Raw genomic sequence first — 19,180 nt, forward strand, 5'->3', positions numbered from 1 at the left:
GGGTTTGACATGGGTGTAATGCAGCTGGCTTCGGCCGAGTTTACCCTGATTTACAGCGGCGTCTGGGCGTGAGCCAAAGCCCGTTGAAGCTAAGGGGAGTCATTTCACTGATTTCAGCGCCCTGTGGACCCTGGCCCCGGGAGCCCCGTCATGTCTCGGTAGCATGGAGCCCTGCAGGCCCTTTTCCGTTCCGAGAGGACAGGCCGGGCACCTCGCCCAGGTGGGAGGCAGGTCCGTGTTTCGGAGCAGCCAGCCCTACAGGTGAGCTGCACTGCAGATGTGAAATTAAAAGCCGGAGCTTTGCCTGTGTTTGACGAACAGGCCACGCAGGGCTGGAGCCCCGTTGGGGCCCGGAGATTAGCCAGGCACGGCGGCGGAGGTGGCCCACGGCTGTTGGTGAGAGCCGAGCTCTGGAGCTCACACTGGCTCTGCTCCAGGGCAGGGCAGGGCAGGGGGACACTGTCAGCTCCCCCAGCCCCGATTCCAGGCGGGACTTTCAGCGCCTGCCAAACCGAAGTGACACCAGCCGAGTGCGGAGAGCGAGCCCCCGGTTTTTGCGGGCTCTGCAAGGAGACTGCAGGGGGAGAACAATTAACCCGCATGAGACGGGGCTGGTTGCGGGTGCCCTTTGCAGCAGGAATTCCCGGGGGAAGGGAAATCCTTTGCAAGAGCCCCCCGGCCGGGGCCGCCTGGGGGGGCAGCATGGAGCCTCCCGCCGGGCCAGAGCCGCGGGGAGGAAGAGCTGGTAGGAAAAGCAGCCGGATCGCTTCGCCCGGGGCCGGTGCGGGGCCGGGCTGCCTTTAGGACCGGGAGGGAGAGCTGCGCAGGGCGGTCAATCCCCGGCCAGCCTCGCCAGCGGCCGCCGCGGTTCTTCTCCTCAAACCTCCGCCGCTTCCGCGGGCAGCCGCCGCCTCCCTCCCTCCCTCCCCGCGGCTCCTCCCGGCGGGGCACCCCGCGCTCCGGCAGCAGGGGGGCGGCTGGCCCGCTCTGCCATGCGGGGCCGCCCTCGCCTCCTCCCCGCCAGTGCCGCGGCAGGCGCCCGCGGTGCAGCCAGGCTCCCCGCCGGCTCTGCCCTGCGCCCGCAGCCCGGCGCCTTAGCCCGCAGCCCGGCCTCCCGCGGGGCGCCGCCATGCGGGGCGCGACGTGTGCGGGGCAGCTAGAGGCGGGTCACCTTGCGGACCAGGTGAGCGCCGCCGGCCGCGGGAGGATGCACCGCAGCCCGCGGGGAGCAGGCGGGGGACGCGGGTCCGGGCGCGCCCCGGGGATGCGCCCCGGCGGGGGCTGCGCGCTCGGGGGCGGCGGGGCAGCGCGCAGGCCGGGGCCGAAGGGAGGATCCCAGCCCCGCTCCCCGGGCGATGGAGCCTGTAACCGCCGGGCTGCCCCAGCTCTGGTGTGAGTGTATGGGGCGGGGGGCGGGGGGGGTTTGCACGTGTTGCTTCTGACTCCTGCCCCCCCTTGTCTCGGGGGCTCCCCGGGGCTCCCCTTGTAACGGGAGCGGCGCTGGGCTCCAGCGGTTTTGTTTTCACAGCGGAGGCGCCCAGGCTCTGAACTGCCCGGCCCAGGGGGGGCTCAGCCCTGGCACAAGCGCTGGGCCCCTCCCTCGGGGCCCCCGCCCCAGCTCTCTGCACCAAACCCGCCGGGGCTCGGGCTGCCGGCGGGCGCAGCTTGGTCCCGAGCCGGCGCTGTCCCGGGGGAAGGTGCCCGCGATGCCCGGCCCGGTGCCCGGAACATGCAGGGCGCGGCGCGGCGCCCGGGGCGGACACGCCAGACTGTCCAGCTAAACACCCAGGGGAAGTTTGTTTTCCGGCCAGGCCACCTGTCGGGGGGCTCCCTGCCTGGGGAGACGCGGCTCCCGGCTGCGGATCGCCCCTGCCAGCGGGGAGTGCGGTGGTGTCTGCCCCGGGGCTCAATGCACAGCGGACCAGGTGTCCGGGAGGTGGCTGATTAAGGGGAAGGTGGAGCGGGCTTTGATCGTGTGAGCAGAGCGAGTGTTCCCAGGCTGCTGGGCAAGCAGAATAATTCTGCAAGAAGAAGAGATTTTCTCCTTCCGTTCGCAGGTAGGAACCGATTCCTTCGGGGGAGGGAAGCGGGTGGGTAAAGCCAGCCCCTGAGAGTCAGGAAATGGGGGTCTCTCCTGCCACCGATTGCTGTGTGATCTAGGGCAAGTCTGTTACCCTTTCGCTCCTCGGTTTCCTGTCGGTAACGTGGGAATGCAGCTACCTGAGGTGTTGTCAGAAGGTAGGACAAGGGTTTGTAGGTATAGTTTATACTGTGTCGTCTGCAGAGCACGATTTGTTTGCAACAAAAACTAGCAATGAGGCGTGCAAAGGTATATCCAGTTGTATTTTCTTAATGGGCTCTGACTCCTAAGAATAAAAGTTTAAAAAAAAAAAAAGATAAACAACTAAGGATAAGTAAAGAAAGGGGAGGCAAGAAAGAACCTGTGAAAAATCTAAACTAACTTGAGGGGGTTAAACATTCAGTTCAAAAATGAGCTGTGAACCCCTCTGACACGGCATGAACAACCACTGAAAGATGCTTTGCTGGTCTCAAACCCAGGAAGATGTGCTCACTGGCATTTTCCAGGGGATTATTGTGGGTCCTAGGCTGCAGCCAGGGTGAAGAATACACTTGTATCCATTCTGTATGAATTAGTTAGTGTTAATTATTGTTAATGAGTTGTCTACCTCAAACTAGCAGCCTTTGGAGCCTCTTCATACTAGTTGGAAGCTCAGCCCTGCCACAGGATACATTAATTCTCATTTTACTGGTCAAGGTGACATTTTAGCCACAATTTTGTATCTACAGCTTGTGTGTGTGTTTATGGAAGATAAATGCATTTGTAATAAATTAAATCAAGCAAAAGAACATTGCATTCCTCCACCACCACCTACTTAATAAATCATACACAGAACTAAAGCTCTTAGTTACACAAATGCAGGTATAATGCAGTTGAACTGTATATCTGCAGCACATCCCATTTAACCTAATGAATTCTGCATTCAGTATTCCTAATGTTTTGGCTTCATAGGATGGTATCAGAAGGTGTCACATATTCTAGCAATGCCCACTAGTGCCATGAAATGCTTCTCTTCCTTTCTATTATCGATTCCTATCTGCAGGCATTTATAACTCAGCCATAAATGTCTCAGTCCAGGACAGTGTTAAAACCAGTTTGATCTGCTCTTAAACTAAAACTGCAAAGCCAATGAGGGTTGCTGACTTCAGAATTTTTGTGTGCATCCTTGTTGTGTTTCTTTGGAAACAGGAATCGGGCAGGTCATGATTTTCATTGTGCCCGTGGGGGGAGAAAAAAACAAAGTGAAGTTTTAATATTAGAAATAACTAATAACTTTAGGTCGACCAAGATGCAATAAGTCTGTGTATATGCTTGGGCGTACGGACACACAGAATAAATAATACATCCTTTGGCCAAACTTCCCTAGGTGTAATTAACGCAGTGGAACCTTAGAGCTATTACAGTCTGTTCGGTGGTAATAAAACAAAAAGCCAGATCCTCAGCTGGCACAAATCAGTGTCGCTCGAGTGTTTTAGATGGGGCGGTGCGAAGGATCTGGCCAGAAGGACTCAGCAAAGCATGCTGAGTGTCATCACAGCAGTGTTAGACGGCACTGGGTTTCACTGCACCTGCAAAGACTGCATTTCAAAATAGCAATGCGGTGCAGTGGGACGTCACTGTGTGCCTGCAGGACACAGGCCATTCTTGTCCCTATTGCATATATCTATGCATTAGCCTTTGTAAAGGTCCCTATTCCCCACACACATACCTGCAAAATTTCTTTAATTTATCTTTAAGCACTGAAGTCTCGATTCAACAAAGCGTTTGAGCGTGTGCTTAATTTGAAGTCGGGGGAGTTCAGCTTTGCTGAATTGGAGCACTGGGCCTGTTTCTTCTTCTCTTCCCAGAGAAACCTGCATAGTGGCTGCGAGCTCCACAGGATTCCTTGTGCATTTTCCACTAGATTGGTGGGTGGGTGGCTGGTGCTTGCCTGGCCCAGGGAAGAAGCAAGGGGTTATTCTCAAGGCCTGCAGAGATCTTAGGGGATCTTGCTGCTGACAGGGCTTCCCCTGCTTGCAGGTACCCCCAGCACAGCTCCAAAGGGGGGTGCAGCCCTAAGATAGCATCGCTTTTTCGTGGGGTTCCCACTGGTTTGCAGGGGAGGACGATGTGTGCTCTGCTCCTGCCAGTCCCACCCACCATCTTCCCATGGCCCATCTTCCGAGCCGGGAACACACCCAATTTTCATCCCGTCTGGCCATGGTGGCGGGGGAAGGTGCGTAGGCCCTTGTTTTCTGCTCTTGTGGTGGGGTCTGCTAGGCTGGCTCCACGATAACTCTGGATTGGTGTCAGCTCTGCTCGGCTTTCTAGGGCCCATTCCCGTGCTCAGTATAGGAGCTACAAAACATCCATAAAGGCTGATCCCAAGCCCAGCGGAATCCATGGAAAGCCTCTCATTGATTTCAGTGGGCTTCGGACCAGCCCCTGAATGCGTTTACCTGTGCCTTATAGACTGTGCCCAGGCCCCACTCGACCTGACTCTGGTTAATTCTGTCTGTGTCCCATTCTCTTCGCTGCGTCCTCTTGTGCCTCCCCTAGCTTGTCCTGTCACACTCCAGTTACAGCCCAGCCCCGTTTCAGTTCCTATTGCATGGCATGTTGGCACCATTGTCTCTTTCTGGCTCCGTAATTGCTTAAAAACCTGATAAAGCAAGCTCTGTTTTATTGCCCTGACTGTGTCAGCTTAATCTAATTCTCCTGTCCCTGATAGACTGATATTAGCTATTTTACTGTACCAGTGAATTGTTTCACTGGCAAAGTCAGTTCATACATTTGTATTTTGCCAGTGAGGGAGCATTAATTCTGAATTGTCTCCCTGTTTTTCCATTGGCGCTTCCCATCCTCTGCTCTGTCCTTACCTGTATTACGGTAGAACCTAGCGGCCCCAGCTGAGATCAGGGTTTGCTAAGCCATTGTGCTAAGCTCTGTACATATGCAGTCATTGTGCTGAAGAGCTTCTAGTCAAAATAGACAAGACAGGAATGGGGTGGGTGGGAGGGGAAACTGAGGCACAGAGGTGCGACATAACTGGGTGAAGGTCACAGAGCAGGTCAGTGGCGGGGAGATGAATAGAATCCAGGTCTCCTGTGTCCCATTCCAGTTTCTAGAAACCTTGGCCCGTTCCGTGGGCCGGCTCTGTTACAAGTGACAGTGGATTTGCCTCTATAGGCTGCTTTGGAAAATGTAATTGAGAAAATAGTGTAAATTTGGAGACTCTTGGTAGGAGTTCACAGGACTGAGCCCGGCAGTCGTGCACAAGGCGTGAGGCCAGCTGTAGTGCAATAGCAGCCCTTAGAGCACCAATTGGAGAAGAGGGGAAAGGTACCTTGCATATTAAATTGGCCTCTTTCTGTCGGCTTGCGGTTGACCTGCTGTGTATGTCATCTCTGAAGCAAACTGTGATCTTGCTTGGGGTGTCGTCTGATACGACATCATTCATTTAAATGCCTTGTCAATCAACCTAAACATTCTGGTCGAGTGGTTACCACAGACGTGATTACCCCGGAGAATTATCACCGTTGTCGTCTCAGTGTTCATGCCGGTTAAACAGATTGTGCGAGGTCACAGCTGATCCTGTACGATGGGGAACAGCCGCGACCACCCCCCCCCTTCTTCTAGAAGAGACCCAGGAGGAGACCCTTGATAACATGTAAGCCCTAACTTCTATTCATGGCAGTGGGTGGTAGACACCCAAATATCTCTGAGGACCTGGCCTCAATCTATCTCTGCCTCATTTCCCTATCTGCAAGATGGCAGTTAATAGCAATTCTTTTCTCCCATCCTTTGTCTTGTGTGTTTAGACTGTAAGGTCTTCGGTGCAGGGACGGATTTTTCCTGTGTCTTTGTACAGAGTATAGCGCTGTGGGCTCTGATCTCAGTGGTGCTATTGTAACACAAATCACAATAATAGTTAGAGAAGAGAGAAGCCCTGGTAACTCAGCCCTCAAGGTCTCAGGAGGGAAGTCCATCTCCAGTGGAACAATGAAAGTGCAGGGTAGTTCCATATTACTACTATCTGGCTCTTATCTAGCACTTCACATCATTAAATCTTGAAGTGCTTTGCAAAGGAGGTCAGTATTATAACCCCCATTTTACAGATGAGGAAACTGAGGCACAGGGCAGTGACATGACTTGCCCCCAGTCACTCAGCAGGCTTCTGGCAGAGCCAGGAGTAGGAGCCAGGTCTCCTGAGTCCTCATCCAGTGCCCTAGCCACAGGGCCACACTGCTTCCCCTTTAAGCTGCTCAAATACTACAGTGATGGGTGCACTGGCATAGAGTAGAAGAAAGACAGCGGAGTTTCTTTGGGCCCTGCGTCAGTGTAAATGTGATCTGAATTTATCTCTCAGTGATATTGAGAAGTGCTGGGTATTGTGACGCTGCAGAGTTAAGGTTGCAACTGAATTGTCATTGAATGCCCAGTTCTGGCCCTTGCTAAAATCTACAGCAAGGGTCAGATTGGCCTTGAATGTGTGAGGTGAAGTCTGGGACCAAGGTAGAATTTTTCTACTTCATTTGACCTGTTTTCTGGTGTATGGGATGAATTCTTAATTACGCACAGAGGAGCCCGTGGAGTCACTTTGGATTTCTACTGCATTGAATGAGAGCAGCACTTTGTCCTTCCCTACAATTAAGAATTCAATTATCCACACCAGAGAACAGATGTATCTGCAGGCTCCAAAAGTGCAAGGCAGGGCAGTTTGCTTTCCTTCTGCTTGGCTAAGTGACCTCAGCTGCTGACTGCGAGGTTCCTTTCTGCAGGAAGACTCTAGTGTTCCTGGCCGTCCTGTGCATGGCCTCCTTCATGCGAAGGACGGGTGTCCTGCTGGGTTTCAGAGTACATCAGTGCCTCGTGCTTGCCTCCGGTCTGGAAATCTGCTAATAGTGAATAAAGGAGGAGATCTCCAGGGGGGCAGACTCCCAGTGGGAGTGGGGCTCCCAGCGAAGTCAAAGGGGAAGGCTCCAGCGTATAAAGTGAGCATACCTGTGTTTTCCCAAAGAAAAAGAAATACTTTTCTCTTCAGGACGCTCCAAAGCGCATCCCCCTAACACCTCCATCAAGTGTCTGAGTGACCCCAGGCCTAGCCAGAGAGGAGCGTGGCTGGGGTGGGCGGAGCTAAGAGACCCACACTGTCTCTGGGGGCGGGATCGGAAAAGGGGAGGTGTGAGCAGAGCAGTAGAACTGAGCTGCCAATCAGTGAAGAAAAGTATGAGCCTAGCTGATCGAGTGACCAGATGTCCCGATTTTATAGGGACAGTCCTGATTTTTGGGTCTTTTTCTTATATAGGCTCCTATTACTCCCCCACCCCCATTCCGATTTTTCACACTTGCTGTCTGGTCACCCTACTAGCTGATGGCAATAATACCTTGGGGCCGGGGGGAGGCAGCAGGGAGGTACCTTTCTGAATGTACCTGAGCCTCCATTGGACTGTCTCTCTTCAGACGCTGATCAGGGGTCTGCCATGAATGCGTCTGGGCTTTCAGCTGCAGGCAGGTAGGTCAGAGTTTGTTACCTGTGCTGGAAAAGCAAAGGGCAGTTTAATTTCTCAGCCAAGCCAGAGTAGGTTGTGTAGCATCTTTAGAGCCTTGCAAACTTAGCAGCACCAGCTGCTGCTGTTGCAATGTGGTTTGATTGTTAAGAGGCAGAGCATAAAGCTTGCAAGCTACAGTCTTGAGACCAAGGTAGGGCACTCCCTTGTCTTCTGGGCATATGGTCTCTGTGGTGCTCCCCCTCTATCAGATGCATACCACAGGGAAAAGCCAGGGATTGCGATGCTGGACTGATTCCGCCTTCCTCTGCTCTTCACCCCTGTTTAGTGGAGTCCTACCTTGTCTAGACACAGGTCATACTGCACCTTTCAGGGGGGCTGCATGCATGAGGATCCTCGGCTGGCATCCCGCTGGTCCCCGTGCCCGGGCTGTTCTGCTCTGCACGCGCTCAGACTGGGGAACGCATCACTGTTGCCCAGACTAAAGAGGGGAGGCAGGTTGGGCTCGTGTGTGAGACGCTGGACAGGGCTGCGGGTTCTGGCTCTGGGTGACCCTTTCTCCCACCCGTTGTCCATTTAGACTGCCAGCGCCTGTCCCTTGTTACCCGTCTGCTGAGGGCCTAGCGCGTGGGCCCCCAGTGCAGTTGGGCCCCTAGGTTTTTCTGTCATACAAATACTAATAAAATCAAGACAAAACACAGCAGTTCAGCCTGAATGTCTGAACCGGTAGCAGCTATGAAAAGCCAACCGCGCGCTCATGAGCAACCCCGCTGTCCCCTCGGGAGCGCCGGGGTAAGGCTCGCTTTGCCTTCACAAGCGAAAAACTGCTTGGCCTCATGGCCTCCATTTATCAGCCTCGCAGATCCAGGCCACGCGTGGTCAGTGTGGGGCCTGGACTGGCCGGGGGCTGCAGGTTGGGATGAGGGACGCTGTCAGATGTGTGTGTTTGGGGGGTGGCTCAGCAGTGACCGCCACGAAGCCTGGGTTGGTGTAGTTAGAGTAGCCTGTCAGCTCTTCTTCACGTCTGCGCAATGTGCCCCAGGCAGCACGGGGCCAGGGCTCCTTGCCCAGTTTGGCCCGCTGGTTGGGTCAGTAGCGTCCCCGGGCTGGGTACTGACGGGCTTGGGGCATGCCCGCTGAGCCTCCCTCCACCTCCATCCTCGATGGGCAGACGTGACTCGCTCATCAGGGCGGTGTTAATGACCAGGGCAGAGCTCTGAACAGCCGCCGTCGGCAGCTTCGCTCAGGCTCCAGGCAGCAGCCAGTCTTTGCGAGCAGCGCCAGGCCGTGAAGGTACGTTAAGAGTCTCCTTCAGGGCGAGGGCTGCCCGCTGAGCTCTCTAGCCAGCCCAAGTAGCCTGCGCTGTGGCCTGGCCTGGGGACTTGGGCAAGGAGCGTTTTCGGCTCTGCGAGCGAGCCGCGAGTATGTGATCCTGGCCTACGATCCGGGCAGTGAACTCCCCTGCTGCCGGGGAGCTCTGGAGATCAGAGGAGCCAATGTCAATGATAAATTAGCCGCAGTGCCAGTGTGCTTCCATTATCCTGAGTGAATGCAATTAAACGCCAGGAGCCTGAGCCCCAGGGGGTGTTTCTAACAGCACACCTAGAACAAAATCAAGCACATCAGACTGCCTCCGGTTTTACCATCCTACCAAAGTTAGAATTTCACCAAACAAGTATTGAGCATTAAAAGTCCAGGCAAGGCTCAGCCCCACCTGTCAGTAGCCCAGCGACCTGCCCCGCAGCGGATCCAAGCTTACCATCCCGGCTTGATTCTGCGCTCTTGTGCCATCAGAAGAAGCTGCAAGTCCTGCGCGGGGAGCATGCTCCATGCAAAAGGGGCAAGTGCCCCCTTTTCACAGCCCCCCTAGCTAATGGAGGGTCTGATCCTGCTCCCATCAAGCTCGGTGGGGAGTTCAGCATTGATTTCATAGGGAGCAGGAACGACCAAAGGGGTGAAACACGTCCAGCTGTTTTCTGCTAAAGGAGGATCAGCTGGTGACATGGGGAGACGGGATAAAGGGGCAATAAAGAGATCTTCAGCCGGGATGTCAGAGCTCTGGTTGCTGGCTTCATGGGGTCAGGGCTGTGAGGATCTGAATTGAAAGCAATATGTTTTTAGCAAGGGAATGAGCTCTGATAATTGTTATTTATATTGTAGCATCGTTGAGAGGCCAGCCAGAGCTAGGCGTTGTATGGACACTGAGGAAATGACCGTCCCTGGCCCAATGAGTGAGAATTTTAAGTCTCTCCCTGGCCTGCAGTTTGGCAGAAGTTATTATGGTCGCTTCAGGTGACACATCAGGCTGAAATAAAAGCCACTTTGCGGCACACAGGGTGTCAGTGTTAAAGCCCAAGTGAAGGCCCAGCGTAGACGCTTCTTATTTTATACCCAAGCACCCCCCTTAGCTTTGCATTTGGACCCTTATTTCCATCCTAGCTGGGACCCTGATTCATCTGTGTGCATTTTAGAAGCGAACTCTGATTCTAATTTTGATGAGGAAACTCAGCTTTCATCAGAGAGGTGCAGAAACAACGAACAGCCCTGTTCCCATCCCTAACGCAGCGATGTCCTGCTGTAGAACCCAGCTTTCCAAAGGTTGGCAAATGAAACTGATTGTGCCCCTTGCCGAAAGTGCAGGTAGCCTGGGCTGAGTTTGGTAATAGGATACATCTTCCCCTTTCTTAGGGCTTGCCTACATGAATTGTACCGCTGTCATTTTACCAGGCTAACGACCTGTGTGACACTCTTACTCCAGAATAGGAGAGCCTTTTCCCAGTTTAGTTTATATTGCTTTCAAAGTGGCATAAGCTAAACTGGAAAAGGGCTCTCTTATGTTGGAAGAAGCATGCCCACATGGGGAGATATGCCAGTATAACTATCGTGGTATAATTAAGCCACTGAATTTCCCCCTGTAGACAAGCCCTCCCATGCTCCACTGAGCCATGAAATAGTTAATGTTGATTGATGTAATCACTAAGACCCATTGAAATCAATGGTGCAGTTCATGCTTCTGAGGGAGATTGTTTCTGGCTCTCTGCAAACTCAGGCAGACACCTGCATTGGTTACATTCAGGCTACGGTCTCAAGGTTTTTTTCACAACCACGACAGCTAGAGACTTACTTTTTTTGTAAATGAAAGCCGAGTTTCTGGAGAACAGTTGAGAGGCCTATTTGTGTTGCTCTAGCTAGTCTTCCCGGGGTGCACTCCATATTCTGGGGAACTCTATCCTAATTGATTAATAAACCCCCCAGAAGAACCAAATCTATGTAGAGGGTTATTTATTGTGGTGAGGGTTTTCAGAAGTGCTCAGCACTGGCTGAGTTCTGCCCTCAGTGAAATCCATGGTAAAACTCCCATCAACTTCAGCGGCGGGGGGGGGGCCTAGGCCAGCAATGAGTGCTTCTGAAACTCACACCCTTAAAGTTGATCATTTAGAGATGAAAAGGTCAAAAATCTTGAAAACGTTCATTCAAAACCCCACCTTTTTAAGGGTAAAACGTTTTGTTTCAATAATTTTGAAGTGTTTTGCCTTTTTTTTCCAAACTCATTAGCTCAAATTTCTCAATGAAAAGTCACTGCGAACCCAAAACCTGGCGTTTTTGTTTTGAACAAAACAAAGTATTTCAACAACTTAGTAACTTTTTTCCCAACGTTGTTTGGAGCTTGGAGATCTCTGCCAACTGGCCCCGTATCATCACAACCAAAAGTGTTCATGAATCAGTATTTTTTGATGACAAAGATCTTTGTAAAAAGAAATTCACATCCAGCTGTATGAATAGGTGAGAATTTCCATAATGTCACACAAGGCTCCTTTGACCAATGGACTAATACGGGGTGGGGGCTAGACCTGCCAGACTCCGTCTTCACAAATTTCAGAGTAACAGCCGTGTTAGTCTGTATTTGCAAAAAGAAAAGGAGGACTTGTGGCACCTTAGAGACTAACCCATTTATTTGAGCATGAGCTTTCGTGAGCTACAGCTCACTTCATCGGATGCATGCCGTGGAAACTGTAGCAGACTTTATATATACACAGAGAATATGAAAAAATACCTCCTCCCACCCCACTGTCCAGCTGGTAATAGCTTCTTCACAAAGCAACACACACACACGCACAGCTAAGAAAATTGTTTGTAACTCTGTTTGCACATGCATAGCAGGAAGGGTGAGCGCCATGGCAGGTGCTTCATCTTTGCTTCAAAATGTTTGTCGTCATATGCCTTTGAAATATGTCTGGTTTAACTCTGCTAAGCCTGTGGCTCAGAAATACAAAGGACTTGTGAGGGTTTGGAATGAGACCGTCTGCTGATGGCTCATCCTTGCTGCTTTACTGTTGAGAAATGAATAGATAACTCTGTTTCTTCTTTGAGTCCCTTGGTGTCTATTGACCTTGTTTCTATTGCACAACAAAATTTGTTGGCATTCAAGTTGCTTATTGATTAAAGCTTAGAGGCTTGCAGCTCAGGAATTTCTCCTCAAAAGCAATCAGTGACACCTTTTATTATTTTGTTGTCACTGTATTCAAATAAAGAGAGGCAAGCATCTCACCCAGTCTGTGCTCAGAACATTGGGTGATCACTACTTGAGAATCACCTCTGAATTAGGGGAACGCATTAGCCCTGTTACTATAGGAATGCTGAGTGGAAATACGGCTCATTTTCTCATCCTTGCAGTAATTTCAGACATAGATTTCAAAGTGGACCAACCACGTGATCCTTCCTGTTTGTTGGTTTAGGATCTTGATTCAAGTGGGTGGCCGCCAGCCAGTTAGTCATTAGCTCTGCCCTGGGTGTGTTGAAATCAGTGGCAAAACACTCTTGGGAGAGTGGTGCCTTAAGAAATGTACGTGTTACTTCACCTTTAAGGTCTGGAACTTCTGGTGTGGCATTCCTAGCTGGAGACCAAACTTGGCCTCTGGTCTACGCTTAAACAAGATCAGCCTGGGTACACTATTCAGGGCTGTGAAAAATCTCACGCCGTATGCAATGTAGTTAGGTCAACCTAACCCAAGGGGTAGACATGGCTTGGTTGATGGCAGAATTCTTCTGTTGACCTCGCTCCTGCCTCTGAGAGGTGGATTAACGATGTTGATGGAAACACCCCTTTGGCTGAGGTAGGAAGTGTTTACGTTATGGTGCCATAAAGCCATTGCTGTGCTGGCATAGTGTAGACATACCCTCCATGATCCCCGTAGCAACTAGAGTGGCCATTGTTTGGCCTCTTTTTTTTTTTTTTCCTTCTAAAACACCTAAGTGACTGAAACAACGAGGAGTCCGGTGGCACCTTAAAGGCTAGCTATCTGTTAGTCTTTAAGGTGCCACCAGACTCCTCGTTGTTTTTGTGGCTACAGACTCACATGGCTACACCTCTGCTAAGTGACTGAGGTGTCGAAGTCCGATTTTCAAAAGATTTAGGGCACTTACAGCCAAAATCCCATCAGCTTTCAATGAGATGTAGGTGCTTAAGTCAAGTTTGAAAATGTCACTTGGCTCCTAAGTCACTTAGGTCCAAATTATAATTGACTCGAGGGGAGATAGGTGCCTAAATGCTTTTAAAAATCTGGCCCTTAGGCACTTAGGAAAATTTTGTTCTGTGTTCCCCAGCACCACACCTCTTTTTCTCCCCTGGGATGGGAGAAGAATTGGAGGATGGCTTTCATTTCCAAAAGTGACAAGTGATTTGAGACCCATTAAGGGCTCTAGTTTTCGGAAGGTTCTGAATACCCTGCCTCTGTTAGGACTTTTTATGGTGTTTCAAGTTGGGTCCTCAGACCTTACTAGTCACCATGGAAATCTAGGCCGCTTTGTGCACTGCCAGATTCTCCAGTCCCACTACTTCTCTGAGCCCTCCCTAGCCACCGCGGGGGACCAGGCCCAGGAAGCTGGAGGCAGGATTAGTCTGGGTGCTTTCCCGAGGATAATGTCACTGATCTTGCCATTGCTGGAAGTGGCCCAACTCGCCACCGCATTGTGTCCCCACTCAAATCCAAAGTGTGTTTAACACTCTGCCAGATGAGATGGCGAACGTTTTATGCTCGCTTGCGCTGTTGTAAATAACAACCCAGGATGAGACTCCAGCTCCTGGAGCTGAGCGTTATCTGGTCAATATTAGCGCCTACAGCAAGCAGGCAGGGAATCTGACAGGTGAACTTGAAGGCAGAGATAAGGGTGGTTTGAAATTGCATTTCCCCAAGTCCTACTGACACAGACAAGACTTTCTTTGTTGGGCGGTGTGACCTCCTGGAGGTGTGGGTTCTGCTTGCCCGACGTTAGTGAAGCCACTCAGATGACTGGCACAACAGTGGCCACCCCGTGCGTTATTTTTGGGCACGGCCTGACGTACACATTTTATCCTAAATAATGCCCCAGTTGTGGAGCTTCCTGTCAGCATTTCTACATGGTGGCTCTGTGTGTGTGGACAAATGCGTGTCAGGGCGCCAGCCACGGGGCAGAGGGCAAGGGTTGGTTGAAAAATTTCACTCTGCTCTATCGAGAACCAGAACACTTTTTCTATCTGAGAAGGGAATGGGAAAAGCTGGACTATCCAGGGAACAATGGTTAGCTCTGCATATGATGTCTGATACTGAGAACTAATCAGAAAGTGAGAATGTTTCTTTGCCTTCCTTGTCTCGCTTTCCTTTGTCACTAACTGAAGAGACGAAAAACATACCGATGCTAGAGGAGTATTAAGTGGTATAAGGCAGATTATAAAACCATTCAGAGCAGCTTCTGGATGATATCCTGTACTGTAGAAAGAGGTTTATTCAATCAGAAATTGCTTGTATCTTAGTAACGACTGGAGGCCCCAGCCAAGATCTGGGCCCCAGTGTGCTCGGCATTGTGTGTGTGTGTGTGTATATATATATATATACAGTGCGAGACATGCTCTTTGGAGGCTACTGTGTGAACAGGCGAGTGATTATTTATTATCCTCGTGTCGTTGTCAGGGAACAGAGGCAGTCAGTATTTTGCCCAAGGTCATGCAGGCATTCTGTGGCAGAACCAGAATTTGAACCTATGTCTGCTGAGTCCCAGGGCAGTGCCTTAACTACAGGCCATGCTGCTTCTCTACCGCCCCATATGGCGTCCATCAGAGGGTTGTTTGGCCAGCTTGCTCCTGGAACTCCTCTGAAGCCATCCAAGGCTCAGAGATGTCCCTTGCTGAGCACAGAAGGTGAGACTGGTGCAAAACATCAGGTGACTTGCTTGGCTCATGGCGACGCGTTGCTCTGTTGTGTTTACGTTCCTTGCCTGAGCCAGCTGGAGGAAAGGTTGCCACTGGTCGAGAAGGACCTTCTGGAAGAGCTGCGGTGAATGACTATTATACTGTTGTTGAAACTGGTTCTTTAGGGCCAGCTGCAGACCTGGCACCCGGGTCCTGGCCCCAATAATGGTCAAGTTCCTGTTAGATGAATATTCTTATCAAGGAAGTTAGAGGGAGCTAGGCTGGCTGTTCCTGAAGGGAAGGGATATTCAACACCAATGTCCCTCCATGCGTTTAGCCCGATGCCCAAGTAAACTGCTGTTATAGAAGGCAAGCCTGGGGACTCCTGTCCAAGAGGTCCCTTTAGAGAACTGCCCAGTAAATGATGGCCCGATTGGCTCCTCCCACAGGAAAACATGTGGGTGGAATCTGAGGGGGAAGAAATCTCCATTGGAGAGACCGGGCCCTCTTTCCACTACCCCCCAGTACAGCAGGCTCCAAAGCCTGGGGGTCCATGAGAGACCAGGGCCACCAGGACAGGAGTTCTGTGCCAGCTCTGGGACCCTGTTGCTACCTACCTCGCTGCTCCCTGGCAGATATCCAGTAAGTGTTTCCCCAGCTGATGGCTGTCCCCATGCCTTTTAAGGGAGGTCCCACAGCCTCAGGGGAGGGAAGGGGCAGTTTTACAAAGCAGCTGAACAGAAATATTGAGGCTTTGTGTGTTACCAATAGTCGGCGTTTTTCCTTTCATTTCCCCACAGCAAAGGGGTAGCTTGAAATTCAGAGGCCCACCAGAATATCAAATACTGAAGAGAGGTTCAATTTTAGGGCTGTCTCAAACTGCTAATGATCTCTTAAAGACACATTTGTTGTCCAGAAGCTCAGTGAGAACGGACTCAAAGGTGGGTCTCCAATGTGCCATTCGCCATCACTGTTTCATGTACAGCATTCTGGGTGAGAACATAAGATGACTTCATGCCTGTAAAACTAAACTGGCTCTTTATTAAAATAACTATTTACAGAGATGCTTCAGCCAGCGCTCCAGCCATGTGCACACAGACTGACTTCCTGGTGCTTTCCTCAAACTCTTCCCTTCTGCAACCTGTGCTCTGCCCTGCAAGTTCCATGAAGGTTGCCATAATTGCTGCTCTCAAATCGCCAGCTTTACTTACAAGCTGAGGAAGCGATTCTCCTTTCACTCATGCCACTTTTACCCTGGTGTAACTGCAGTGGCATCGGTGGAGGGACTCCTGCTTTGCACTGGCATGAGCTAGAGGAGAAAATTGGCTGATTGTTTTGCAGGATGATGAGCATCACTCATTTAAACGAGTTTTAATCATAAAGACGAGGCCCCTTTTCTGACTCCTCTAATATTGTCTCATGTTAGTTGTACTGAAAAGGGTTTTAAATAACCCTTCGGTGAAACTGACCCTCAAATCCTGAGCTAAATTAATCTGGAAACTAGCTTAAATATTCTCACTAGGTTCTACAGGTTTAGGGCCAAATTCATTCCTGCTGCAACTCCATGGGCATCCACCAGGGTGGAATTCTACCCACCCTGCCCTCATGCAAGTTCTGTGAGTGCAAGTTCAGAACTGTTAGCCAAGGGAATAAAGTGTATTCTTGACATGTTAAACCAAGAGGGTCTCCGTGCCGTGAAACCAAGCAGCGGGCAGCAATTGGAACCTACTTACATTAGCTTTCTTGTACTGTAAACAAATTTCCTGCACCCTCCCCAGTGGAAAGAACCGTAGAGCAGCTGTTACAAGTGTTTTAAATATCTCCAGCAAGTAGGCAGGGGGACAGCAAATATTTGAAATCTAGAATTGTTTAGAGGAAACCAGCACGAAAGACTGGGATTTTGCTTGTCATGGTCACTCCATGACAGGATTTCCCCACTCCCCTTGTTCACGTGGGATGGAGAGAGAGGGCAAAGATGCTCTAATTAGAAAGATATTGAATTCAGCTTTGTCTCTAGACAATCCACAGGAGTGAAATCCTCCCAGTAGGGTGGGTTGTCTTGGAGAGCCTGCTCTAAAGCCCACTGAAGTTAATACATTTTTCCGGGCTTTGGATCAGACTGCGGCGGAGAGATCATCTGGGCTCCTGTTGATTTACTGGATACCTGTGAACTTCAAGTAGCAATTTACACAGGCTGCATTGGAAGCAAACAGGTCTCCCTAGAAGGAGGGGTTTGGGCCAGAAACAAGTGTTCTTAGTCTGATGAGCCGCCCTGTTGATTTCTAGTGCCTGGATGTAACCGCACTAGCTAGACGGGATGGATTAGGTCTCTTCTAGAGGCTGAGTTGCGTAAGAGGTTGACCAGGCTATGACTGTGCCCATGAAAGGGCATTCGTCCTTTAGCTCCAGCAGCAGGCGTGTTTGCTTTCAGGTCTGTAGGTCCTGTGTTCTCACCACTGGCTGGCCCGTGCCGCATTGATGACGCTGACACTAACTTCCATTAGACACCGCGGCTGGCCTGTGCCGGCTGGCTTGGGCTGCAGGGCTCTTCAGTTGTGCCATAGATGCCCTGGTGTTACCCAGGGTTTTTTAGAATCCAAAGCAGTGGTAATTTAACTGTTTTTTATTTTTTATTTTTTTTAAAGGTGGTGTGGGGAATAAATTAATAGCGGGCACAGCTCATCCGTCTGATAAATGATTGATACAAGCAAGTGTGCTTTTATTGAAAACTGCTATTCATTAGATTTTAAGCACACATACGCGATAGGTTTAGGACATTTTTAGGTATAGTTATTTACAGTTTGAGATGGCTTTGAGTGATCACCAGCCGGGTTTTTAGGGCCCTTTTTTTGCCCAGCTGATGGGGAGCTTAGATGTCAGCTCTTTGCTTAAAGAAAAGCTCCCCAAACTGCTTTAAAGCATATGTTTTATTTAATTTTTATGGCTAACTTTAAACAAAGCACATAACCTTTAGTTTTCAGAGTAACAGCCGTGTTAGTCTGTATTTGCAAAAAGAACAGGAGGACTTGTGGCACCTTAGAGACTAACCAATTTATTTGAGCATAAACTTTCATGAGCTACAGCTCACTTTATCAGATTTAGTGATTTTAGTGGGTTACCAATTTTTTAAATTTTAATGAACTGTTGTTTTAAAGAATTTTTAGTATTTGTAGTTATAACAATAATATGTTAGGGGCACTTAAAACCAAGGTTGCTCTATGTTTACTTTTTTATATAATTTTTTGTTTTAATTTTTTTATTTTGATCGCAAAGCTGCTAACATGCAGCTGTACGGCTTTGCCTCTTAGGGCCAAAGGGTTCCCTAGCTCTGTGCGGTTTGGTTTGGGCTGGCAGTGCCTGAACATACAGAATTGCTGACTGCACTTCTATCGAATTCTGGAGTAACACGGGCTCAGGCTAGAGTAACGTGGGCTCAGGCTGGAGCCCGGGCTCTGGGACCCTGTGAGGTGGGAGGGTCCCAGAGCTCGACCTGCAGCCGGAGTGTCGACATTGCGATTAAACTGCCCCGTGACCCAAGCCAGCTGGCACAGGCCAGCTGCAGATGTGTAATGGCGGTGTAGACATACCCTTTGTGAAGTGAAAGCCAGTTCTGATTGAAACAACTCCCCAAACCCACATTCCATCTATAAACAGCAGCCTCCTTAGATGAGGAATTGTTTGGAGATGGGTGAAAAAATAACTGCTAGTGTGGAGGTCCCGCTGGAAATATTAACACACAAACCCGCGCTATAGATTTGCAGTGATCCCTGGAGGAACTGAGTCCCATTAGCTCCTTGGGATAGATGTAATCCCTTGCGCTCAGGTGGTATTCAGTCAGTTTGAAGGGAAACTGTCCCCCAAACACACACATTTCCCTTTTCCTCAGACCAAAAGCCTGAAATTTCAACAGATAATGAGCCCCTTCCAGGAACCCTGAGAGCTCTACAAGAATCCATTTGCTGTCAGGTCTGGGCAAGCACAATGGATGCTTTCACTTCACCCTGCTTGTGGATTTGTGTTTTTGAATGTGCCGAGTGCACACCAGGATAGGAAATTCTCCATCCAGTGGGAGTGAGGTGCAGGCATTGTGTGGGCTGCATGCGAGTGAAGTGAAAAGCATTTGCCATGCAACCGCTGCGTGAAACATTCTGGGTGATGGACCCCAGCCAGGCAGTGGGTGCAGGCCCTGCCTTTCACATCCCTCCCTGTCACGCCACCACGTTCCCTGCTGTTTCTCTTGGAACCTGATGTCTTGGCTCTGTCAGCAACGTGGGAGGACCTGAATCGACCTGTATGCCATACATGTCATGCCTGGCACACAGGAATTGCAACACTGGTCCATGTGGTCCCTTAACCTGTATCCGATGGCCGTCAGCACCAGAGGTTTCAGCGAGAGGCACAAGAAACCCTGTGTCATGGCTCTGTCCCTCTAATGGCGGTTCAGTT

General features: G+C 50.5%; 1 protein-coding gene across 6 annotated transcripts in view; it reads left to right on the top strand.

Moving 5' to 3' along the window:
* The first annotated feature begins 202 nt into the window (after window positions 1–202).
* SYNDIG1 (synapse differentiation inducing 1) overlaps window positions 203–19,180 on the top strand; it is a 136,168-nt gene continuing 117,190 nt past the window's right edge. Inside the window, exon 1 of one of the 6 annotated variants that reach the window (XM_073335339.1) lies at window positions 203–261. The gene's annotated coding sequence lies outside the window, so the exon portion shown is untranslated. Of the gene's footprint in view, window positions 262–655; window positions 746–885; window positions 1,184–1,322; window positions 1,393–2,005; window positions 2,058–19,180 lie in introns of those variants that run through there. The other 5 variants (XM_073335338.1, XM_073335340.1, XM_073335334.1 and 2 more) reach the window with 5 other exon arrangements.

Source organism: Lepidochelys kempii, chromosome 3, assembly GCF_965140265.1.
Source record: "Lepidochelys kempii isolate rLepKem1 chromosome 3, rLepKem1.hap2, whole genome shotgun sequence".
Lineage (NCBI taxonomy): Eukaryota > Metazoa > Chordata > Testudines > Cheloniidae > Lepidochelys > Lepidochelys kempii.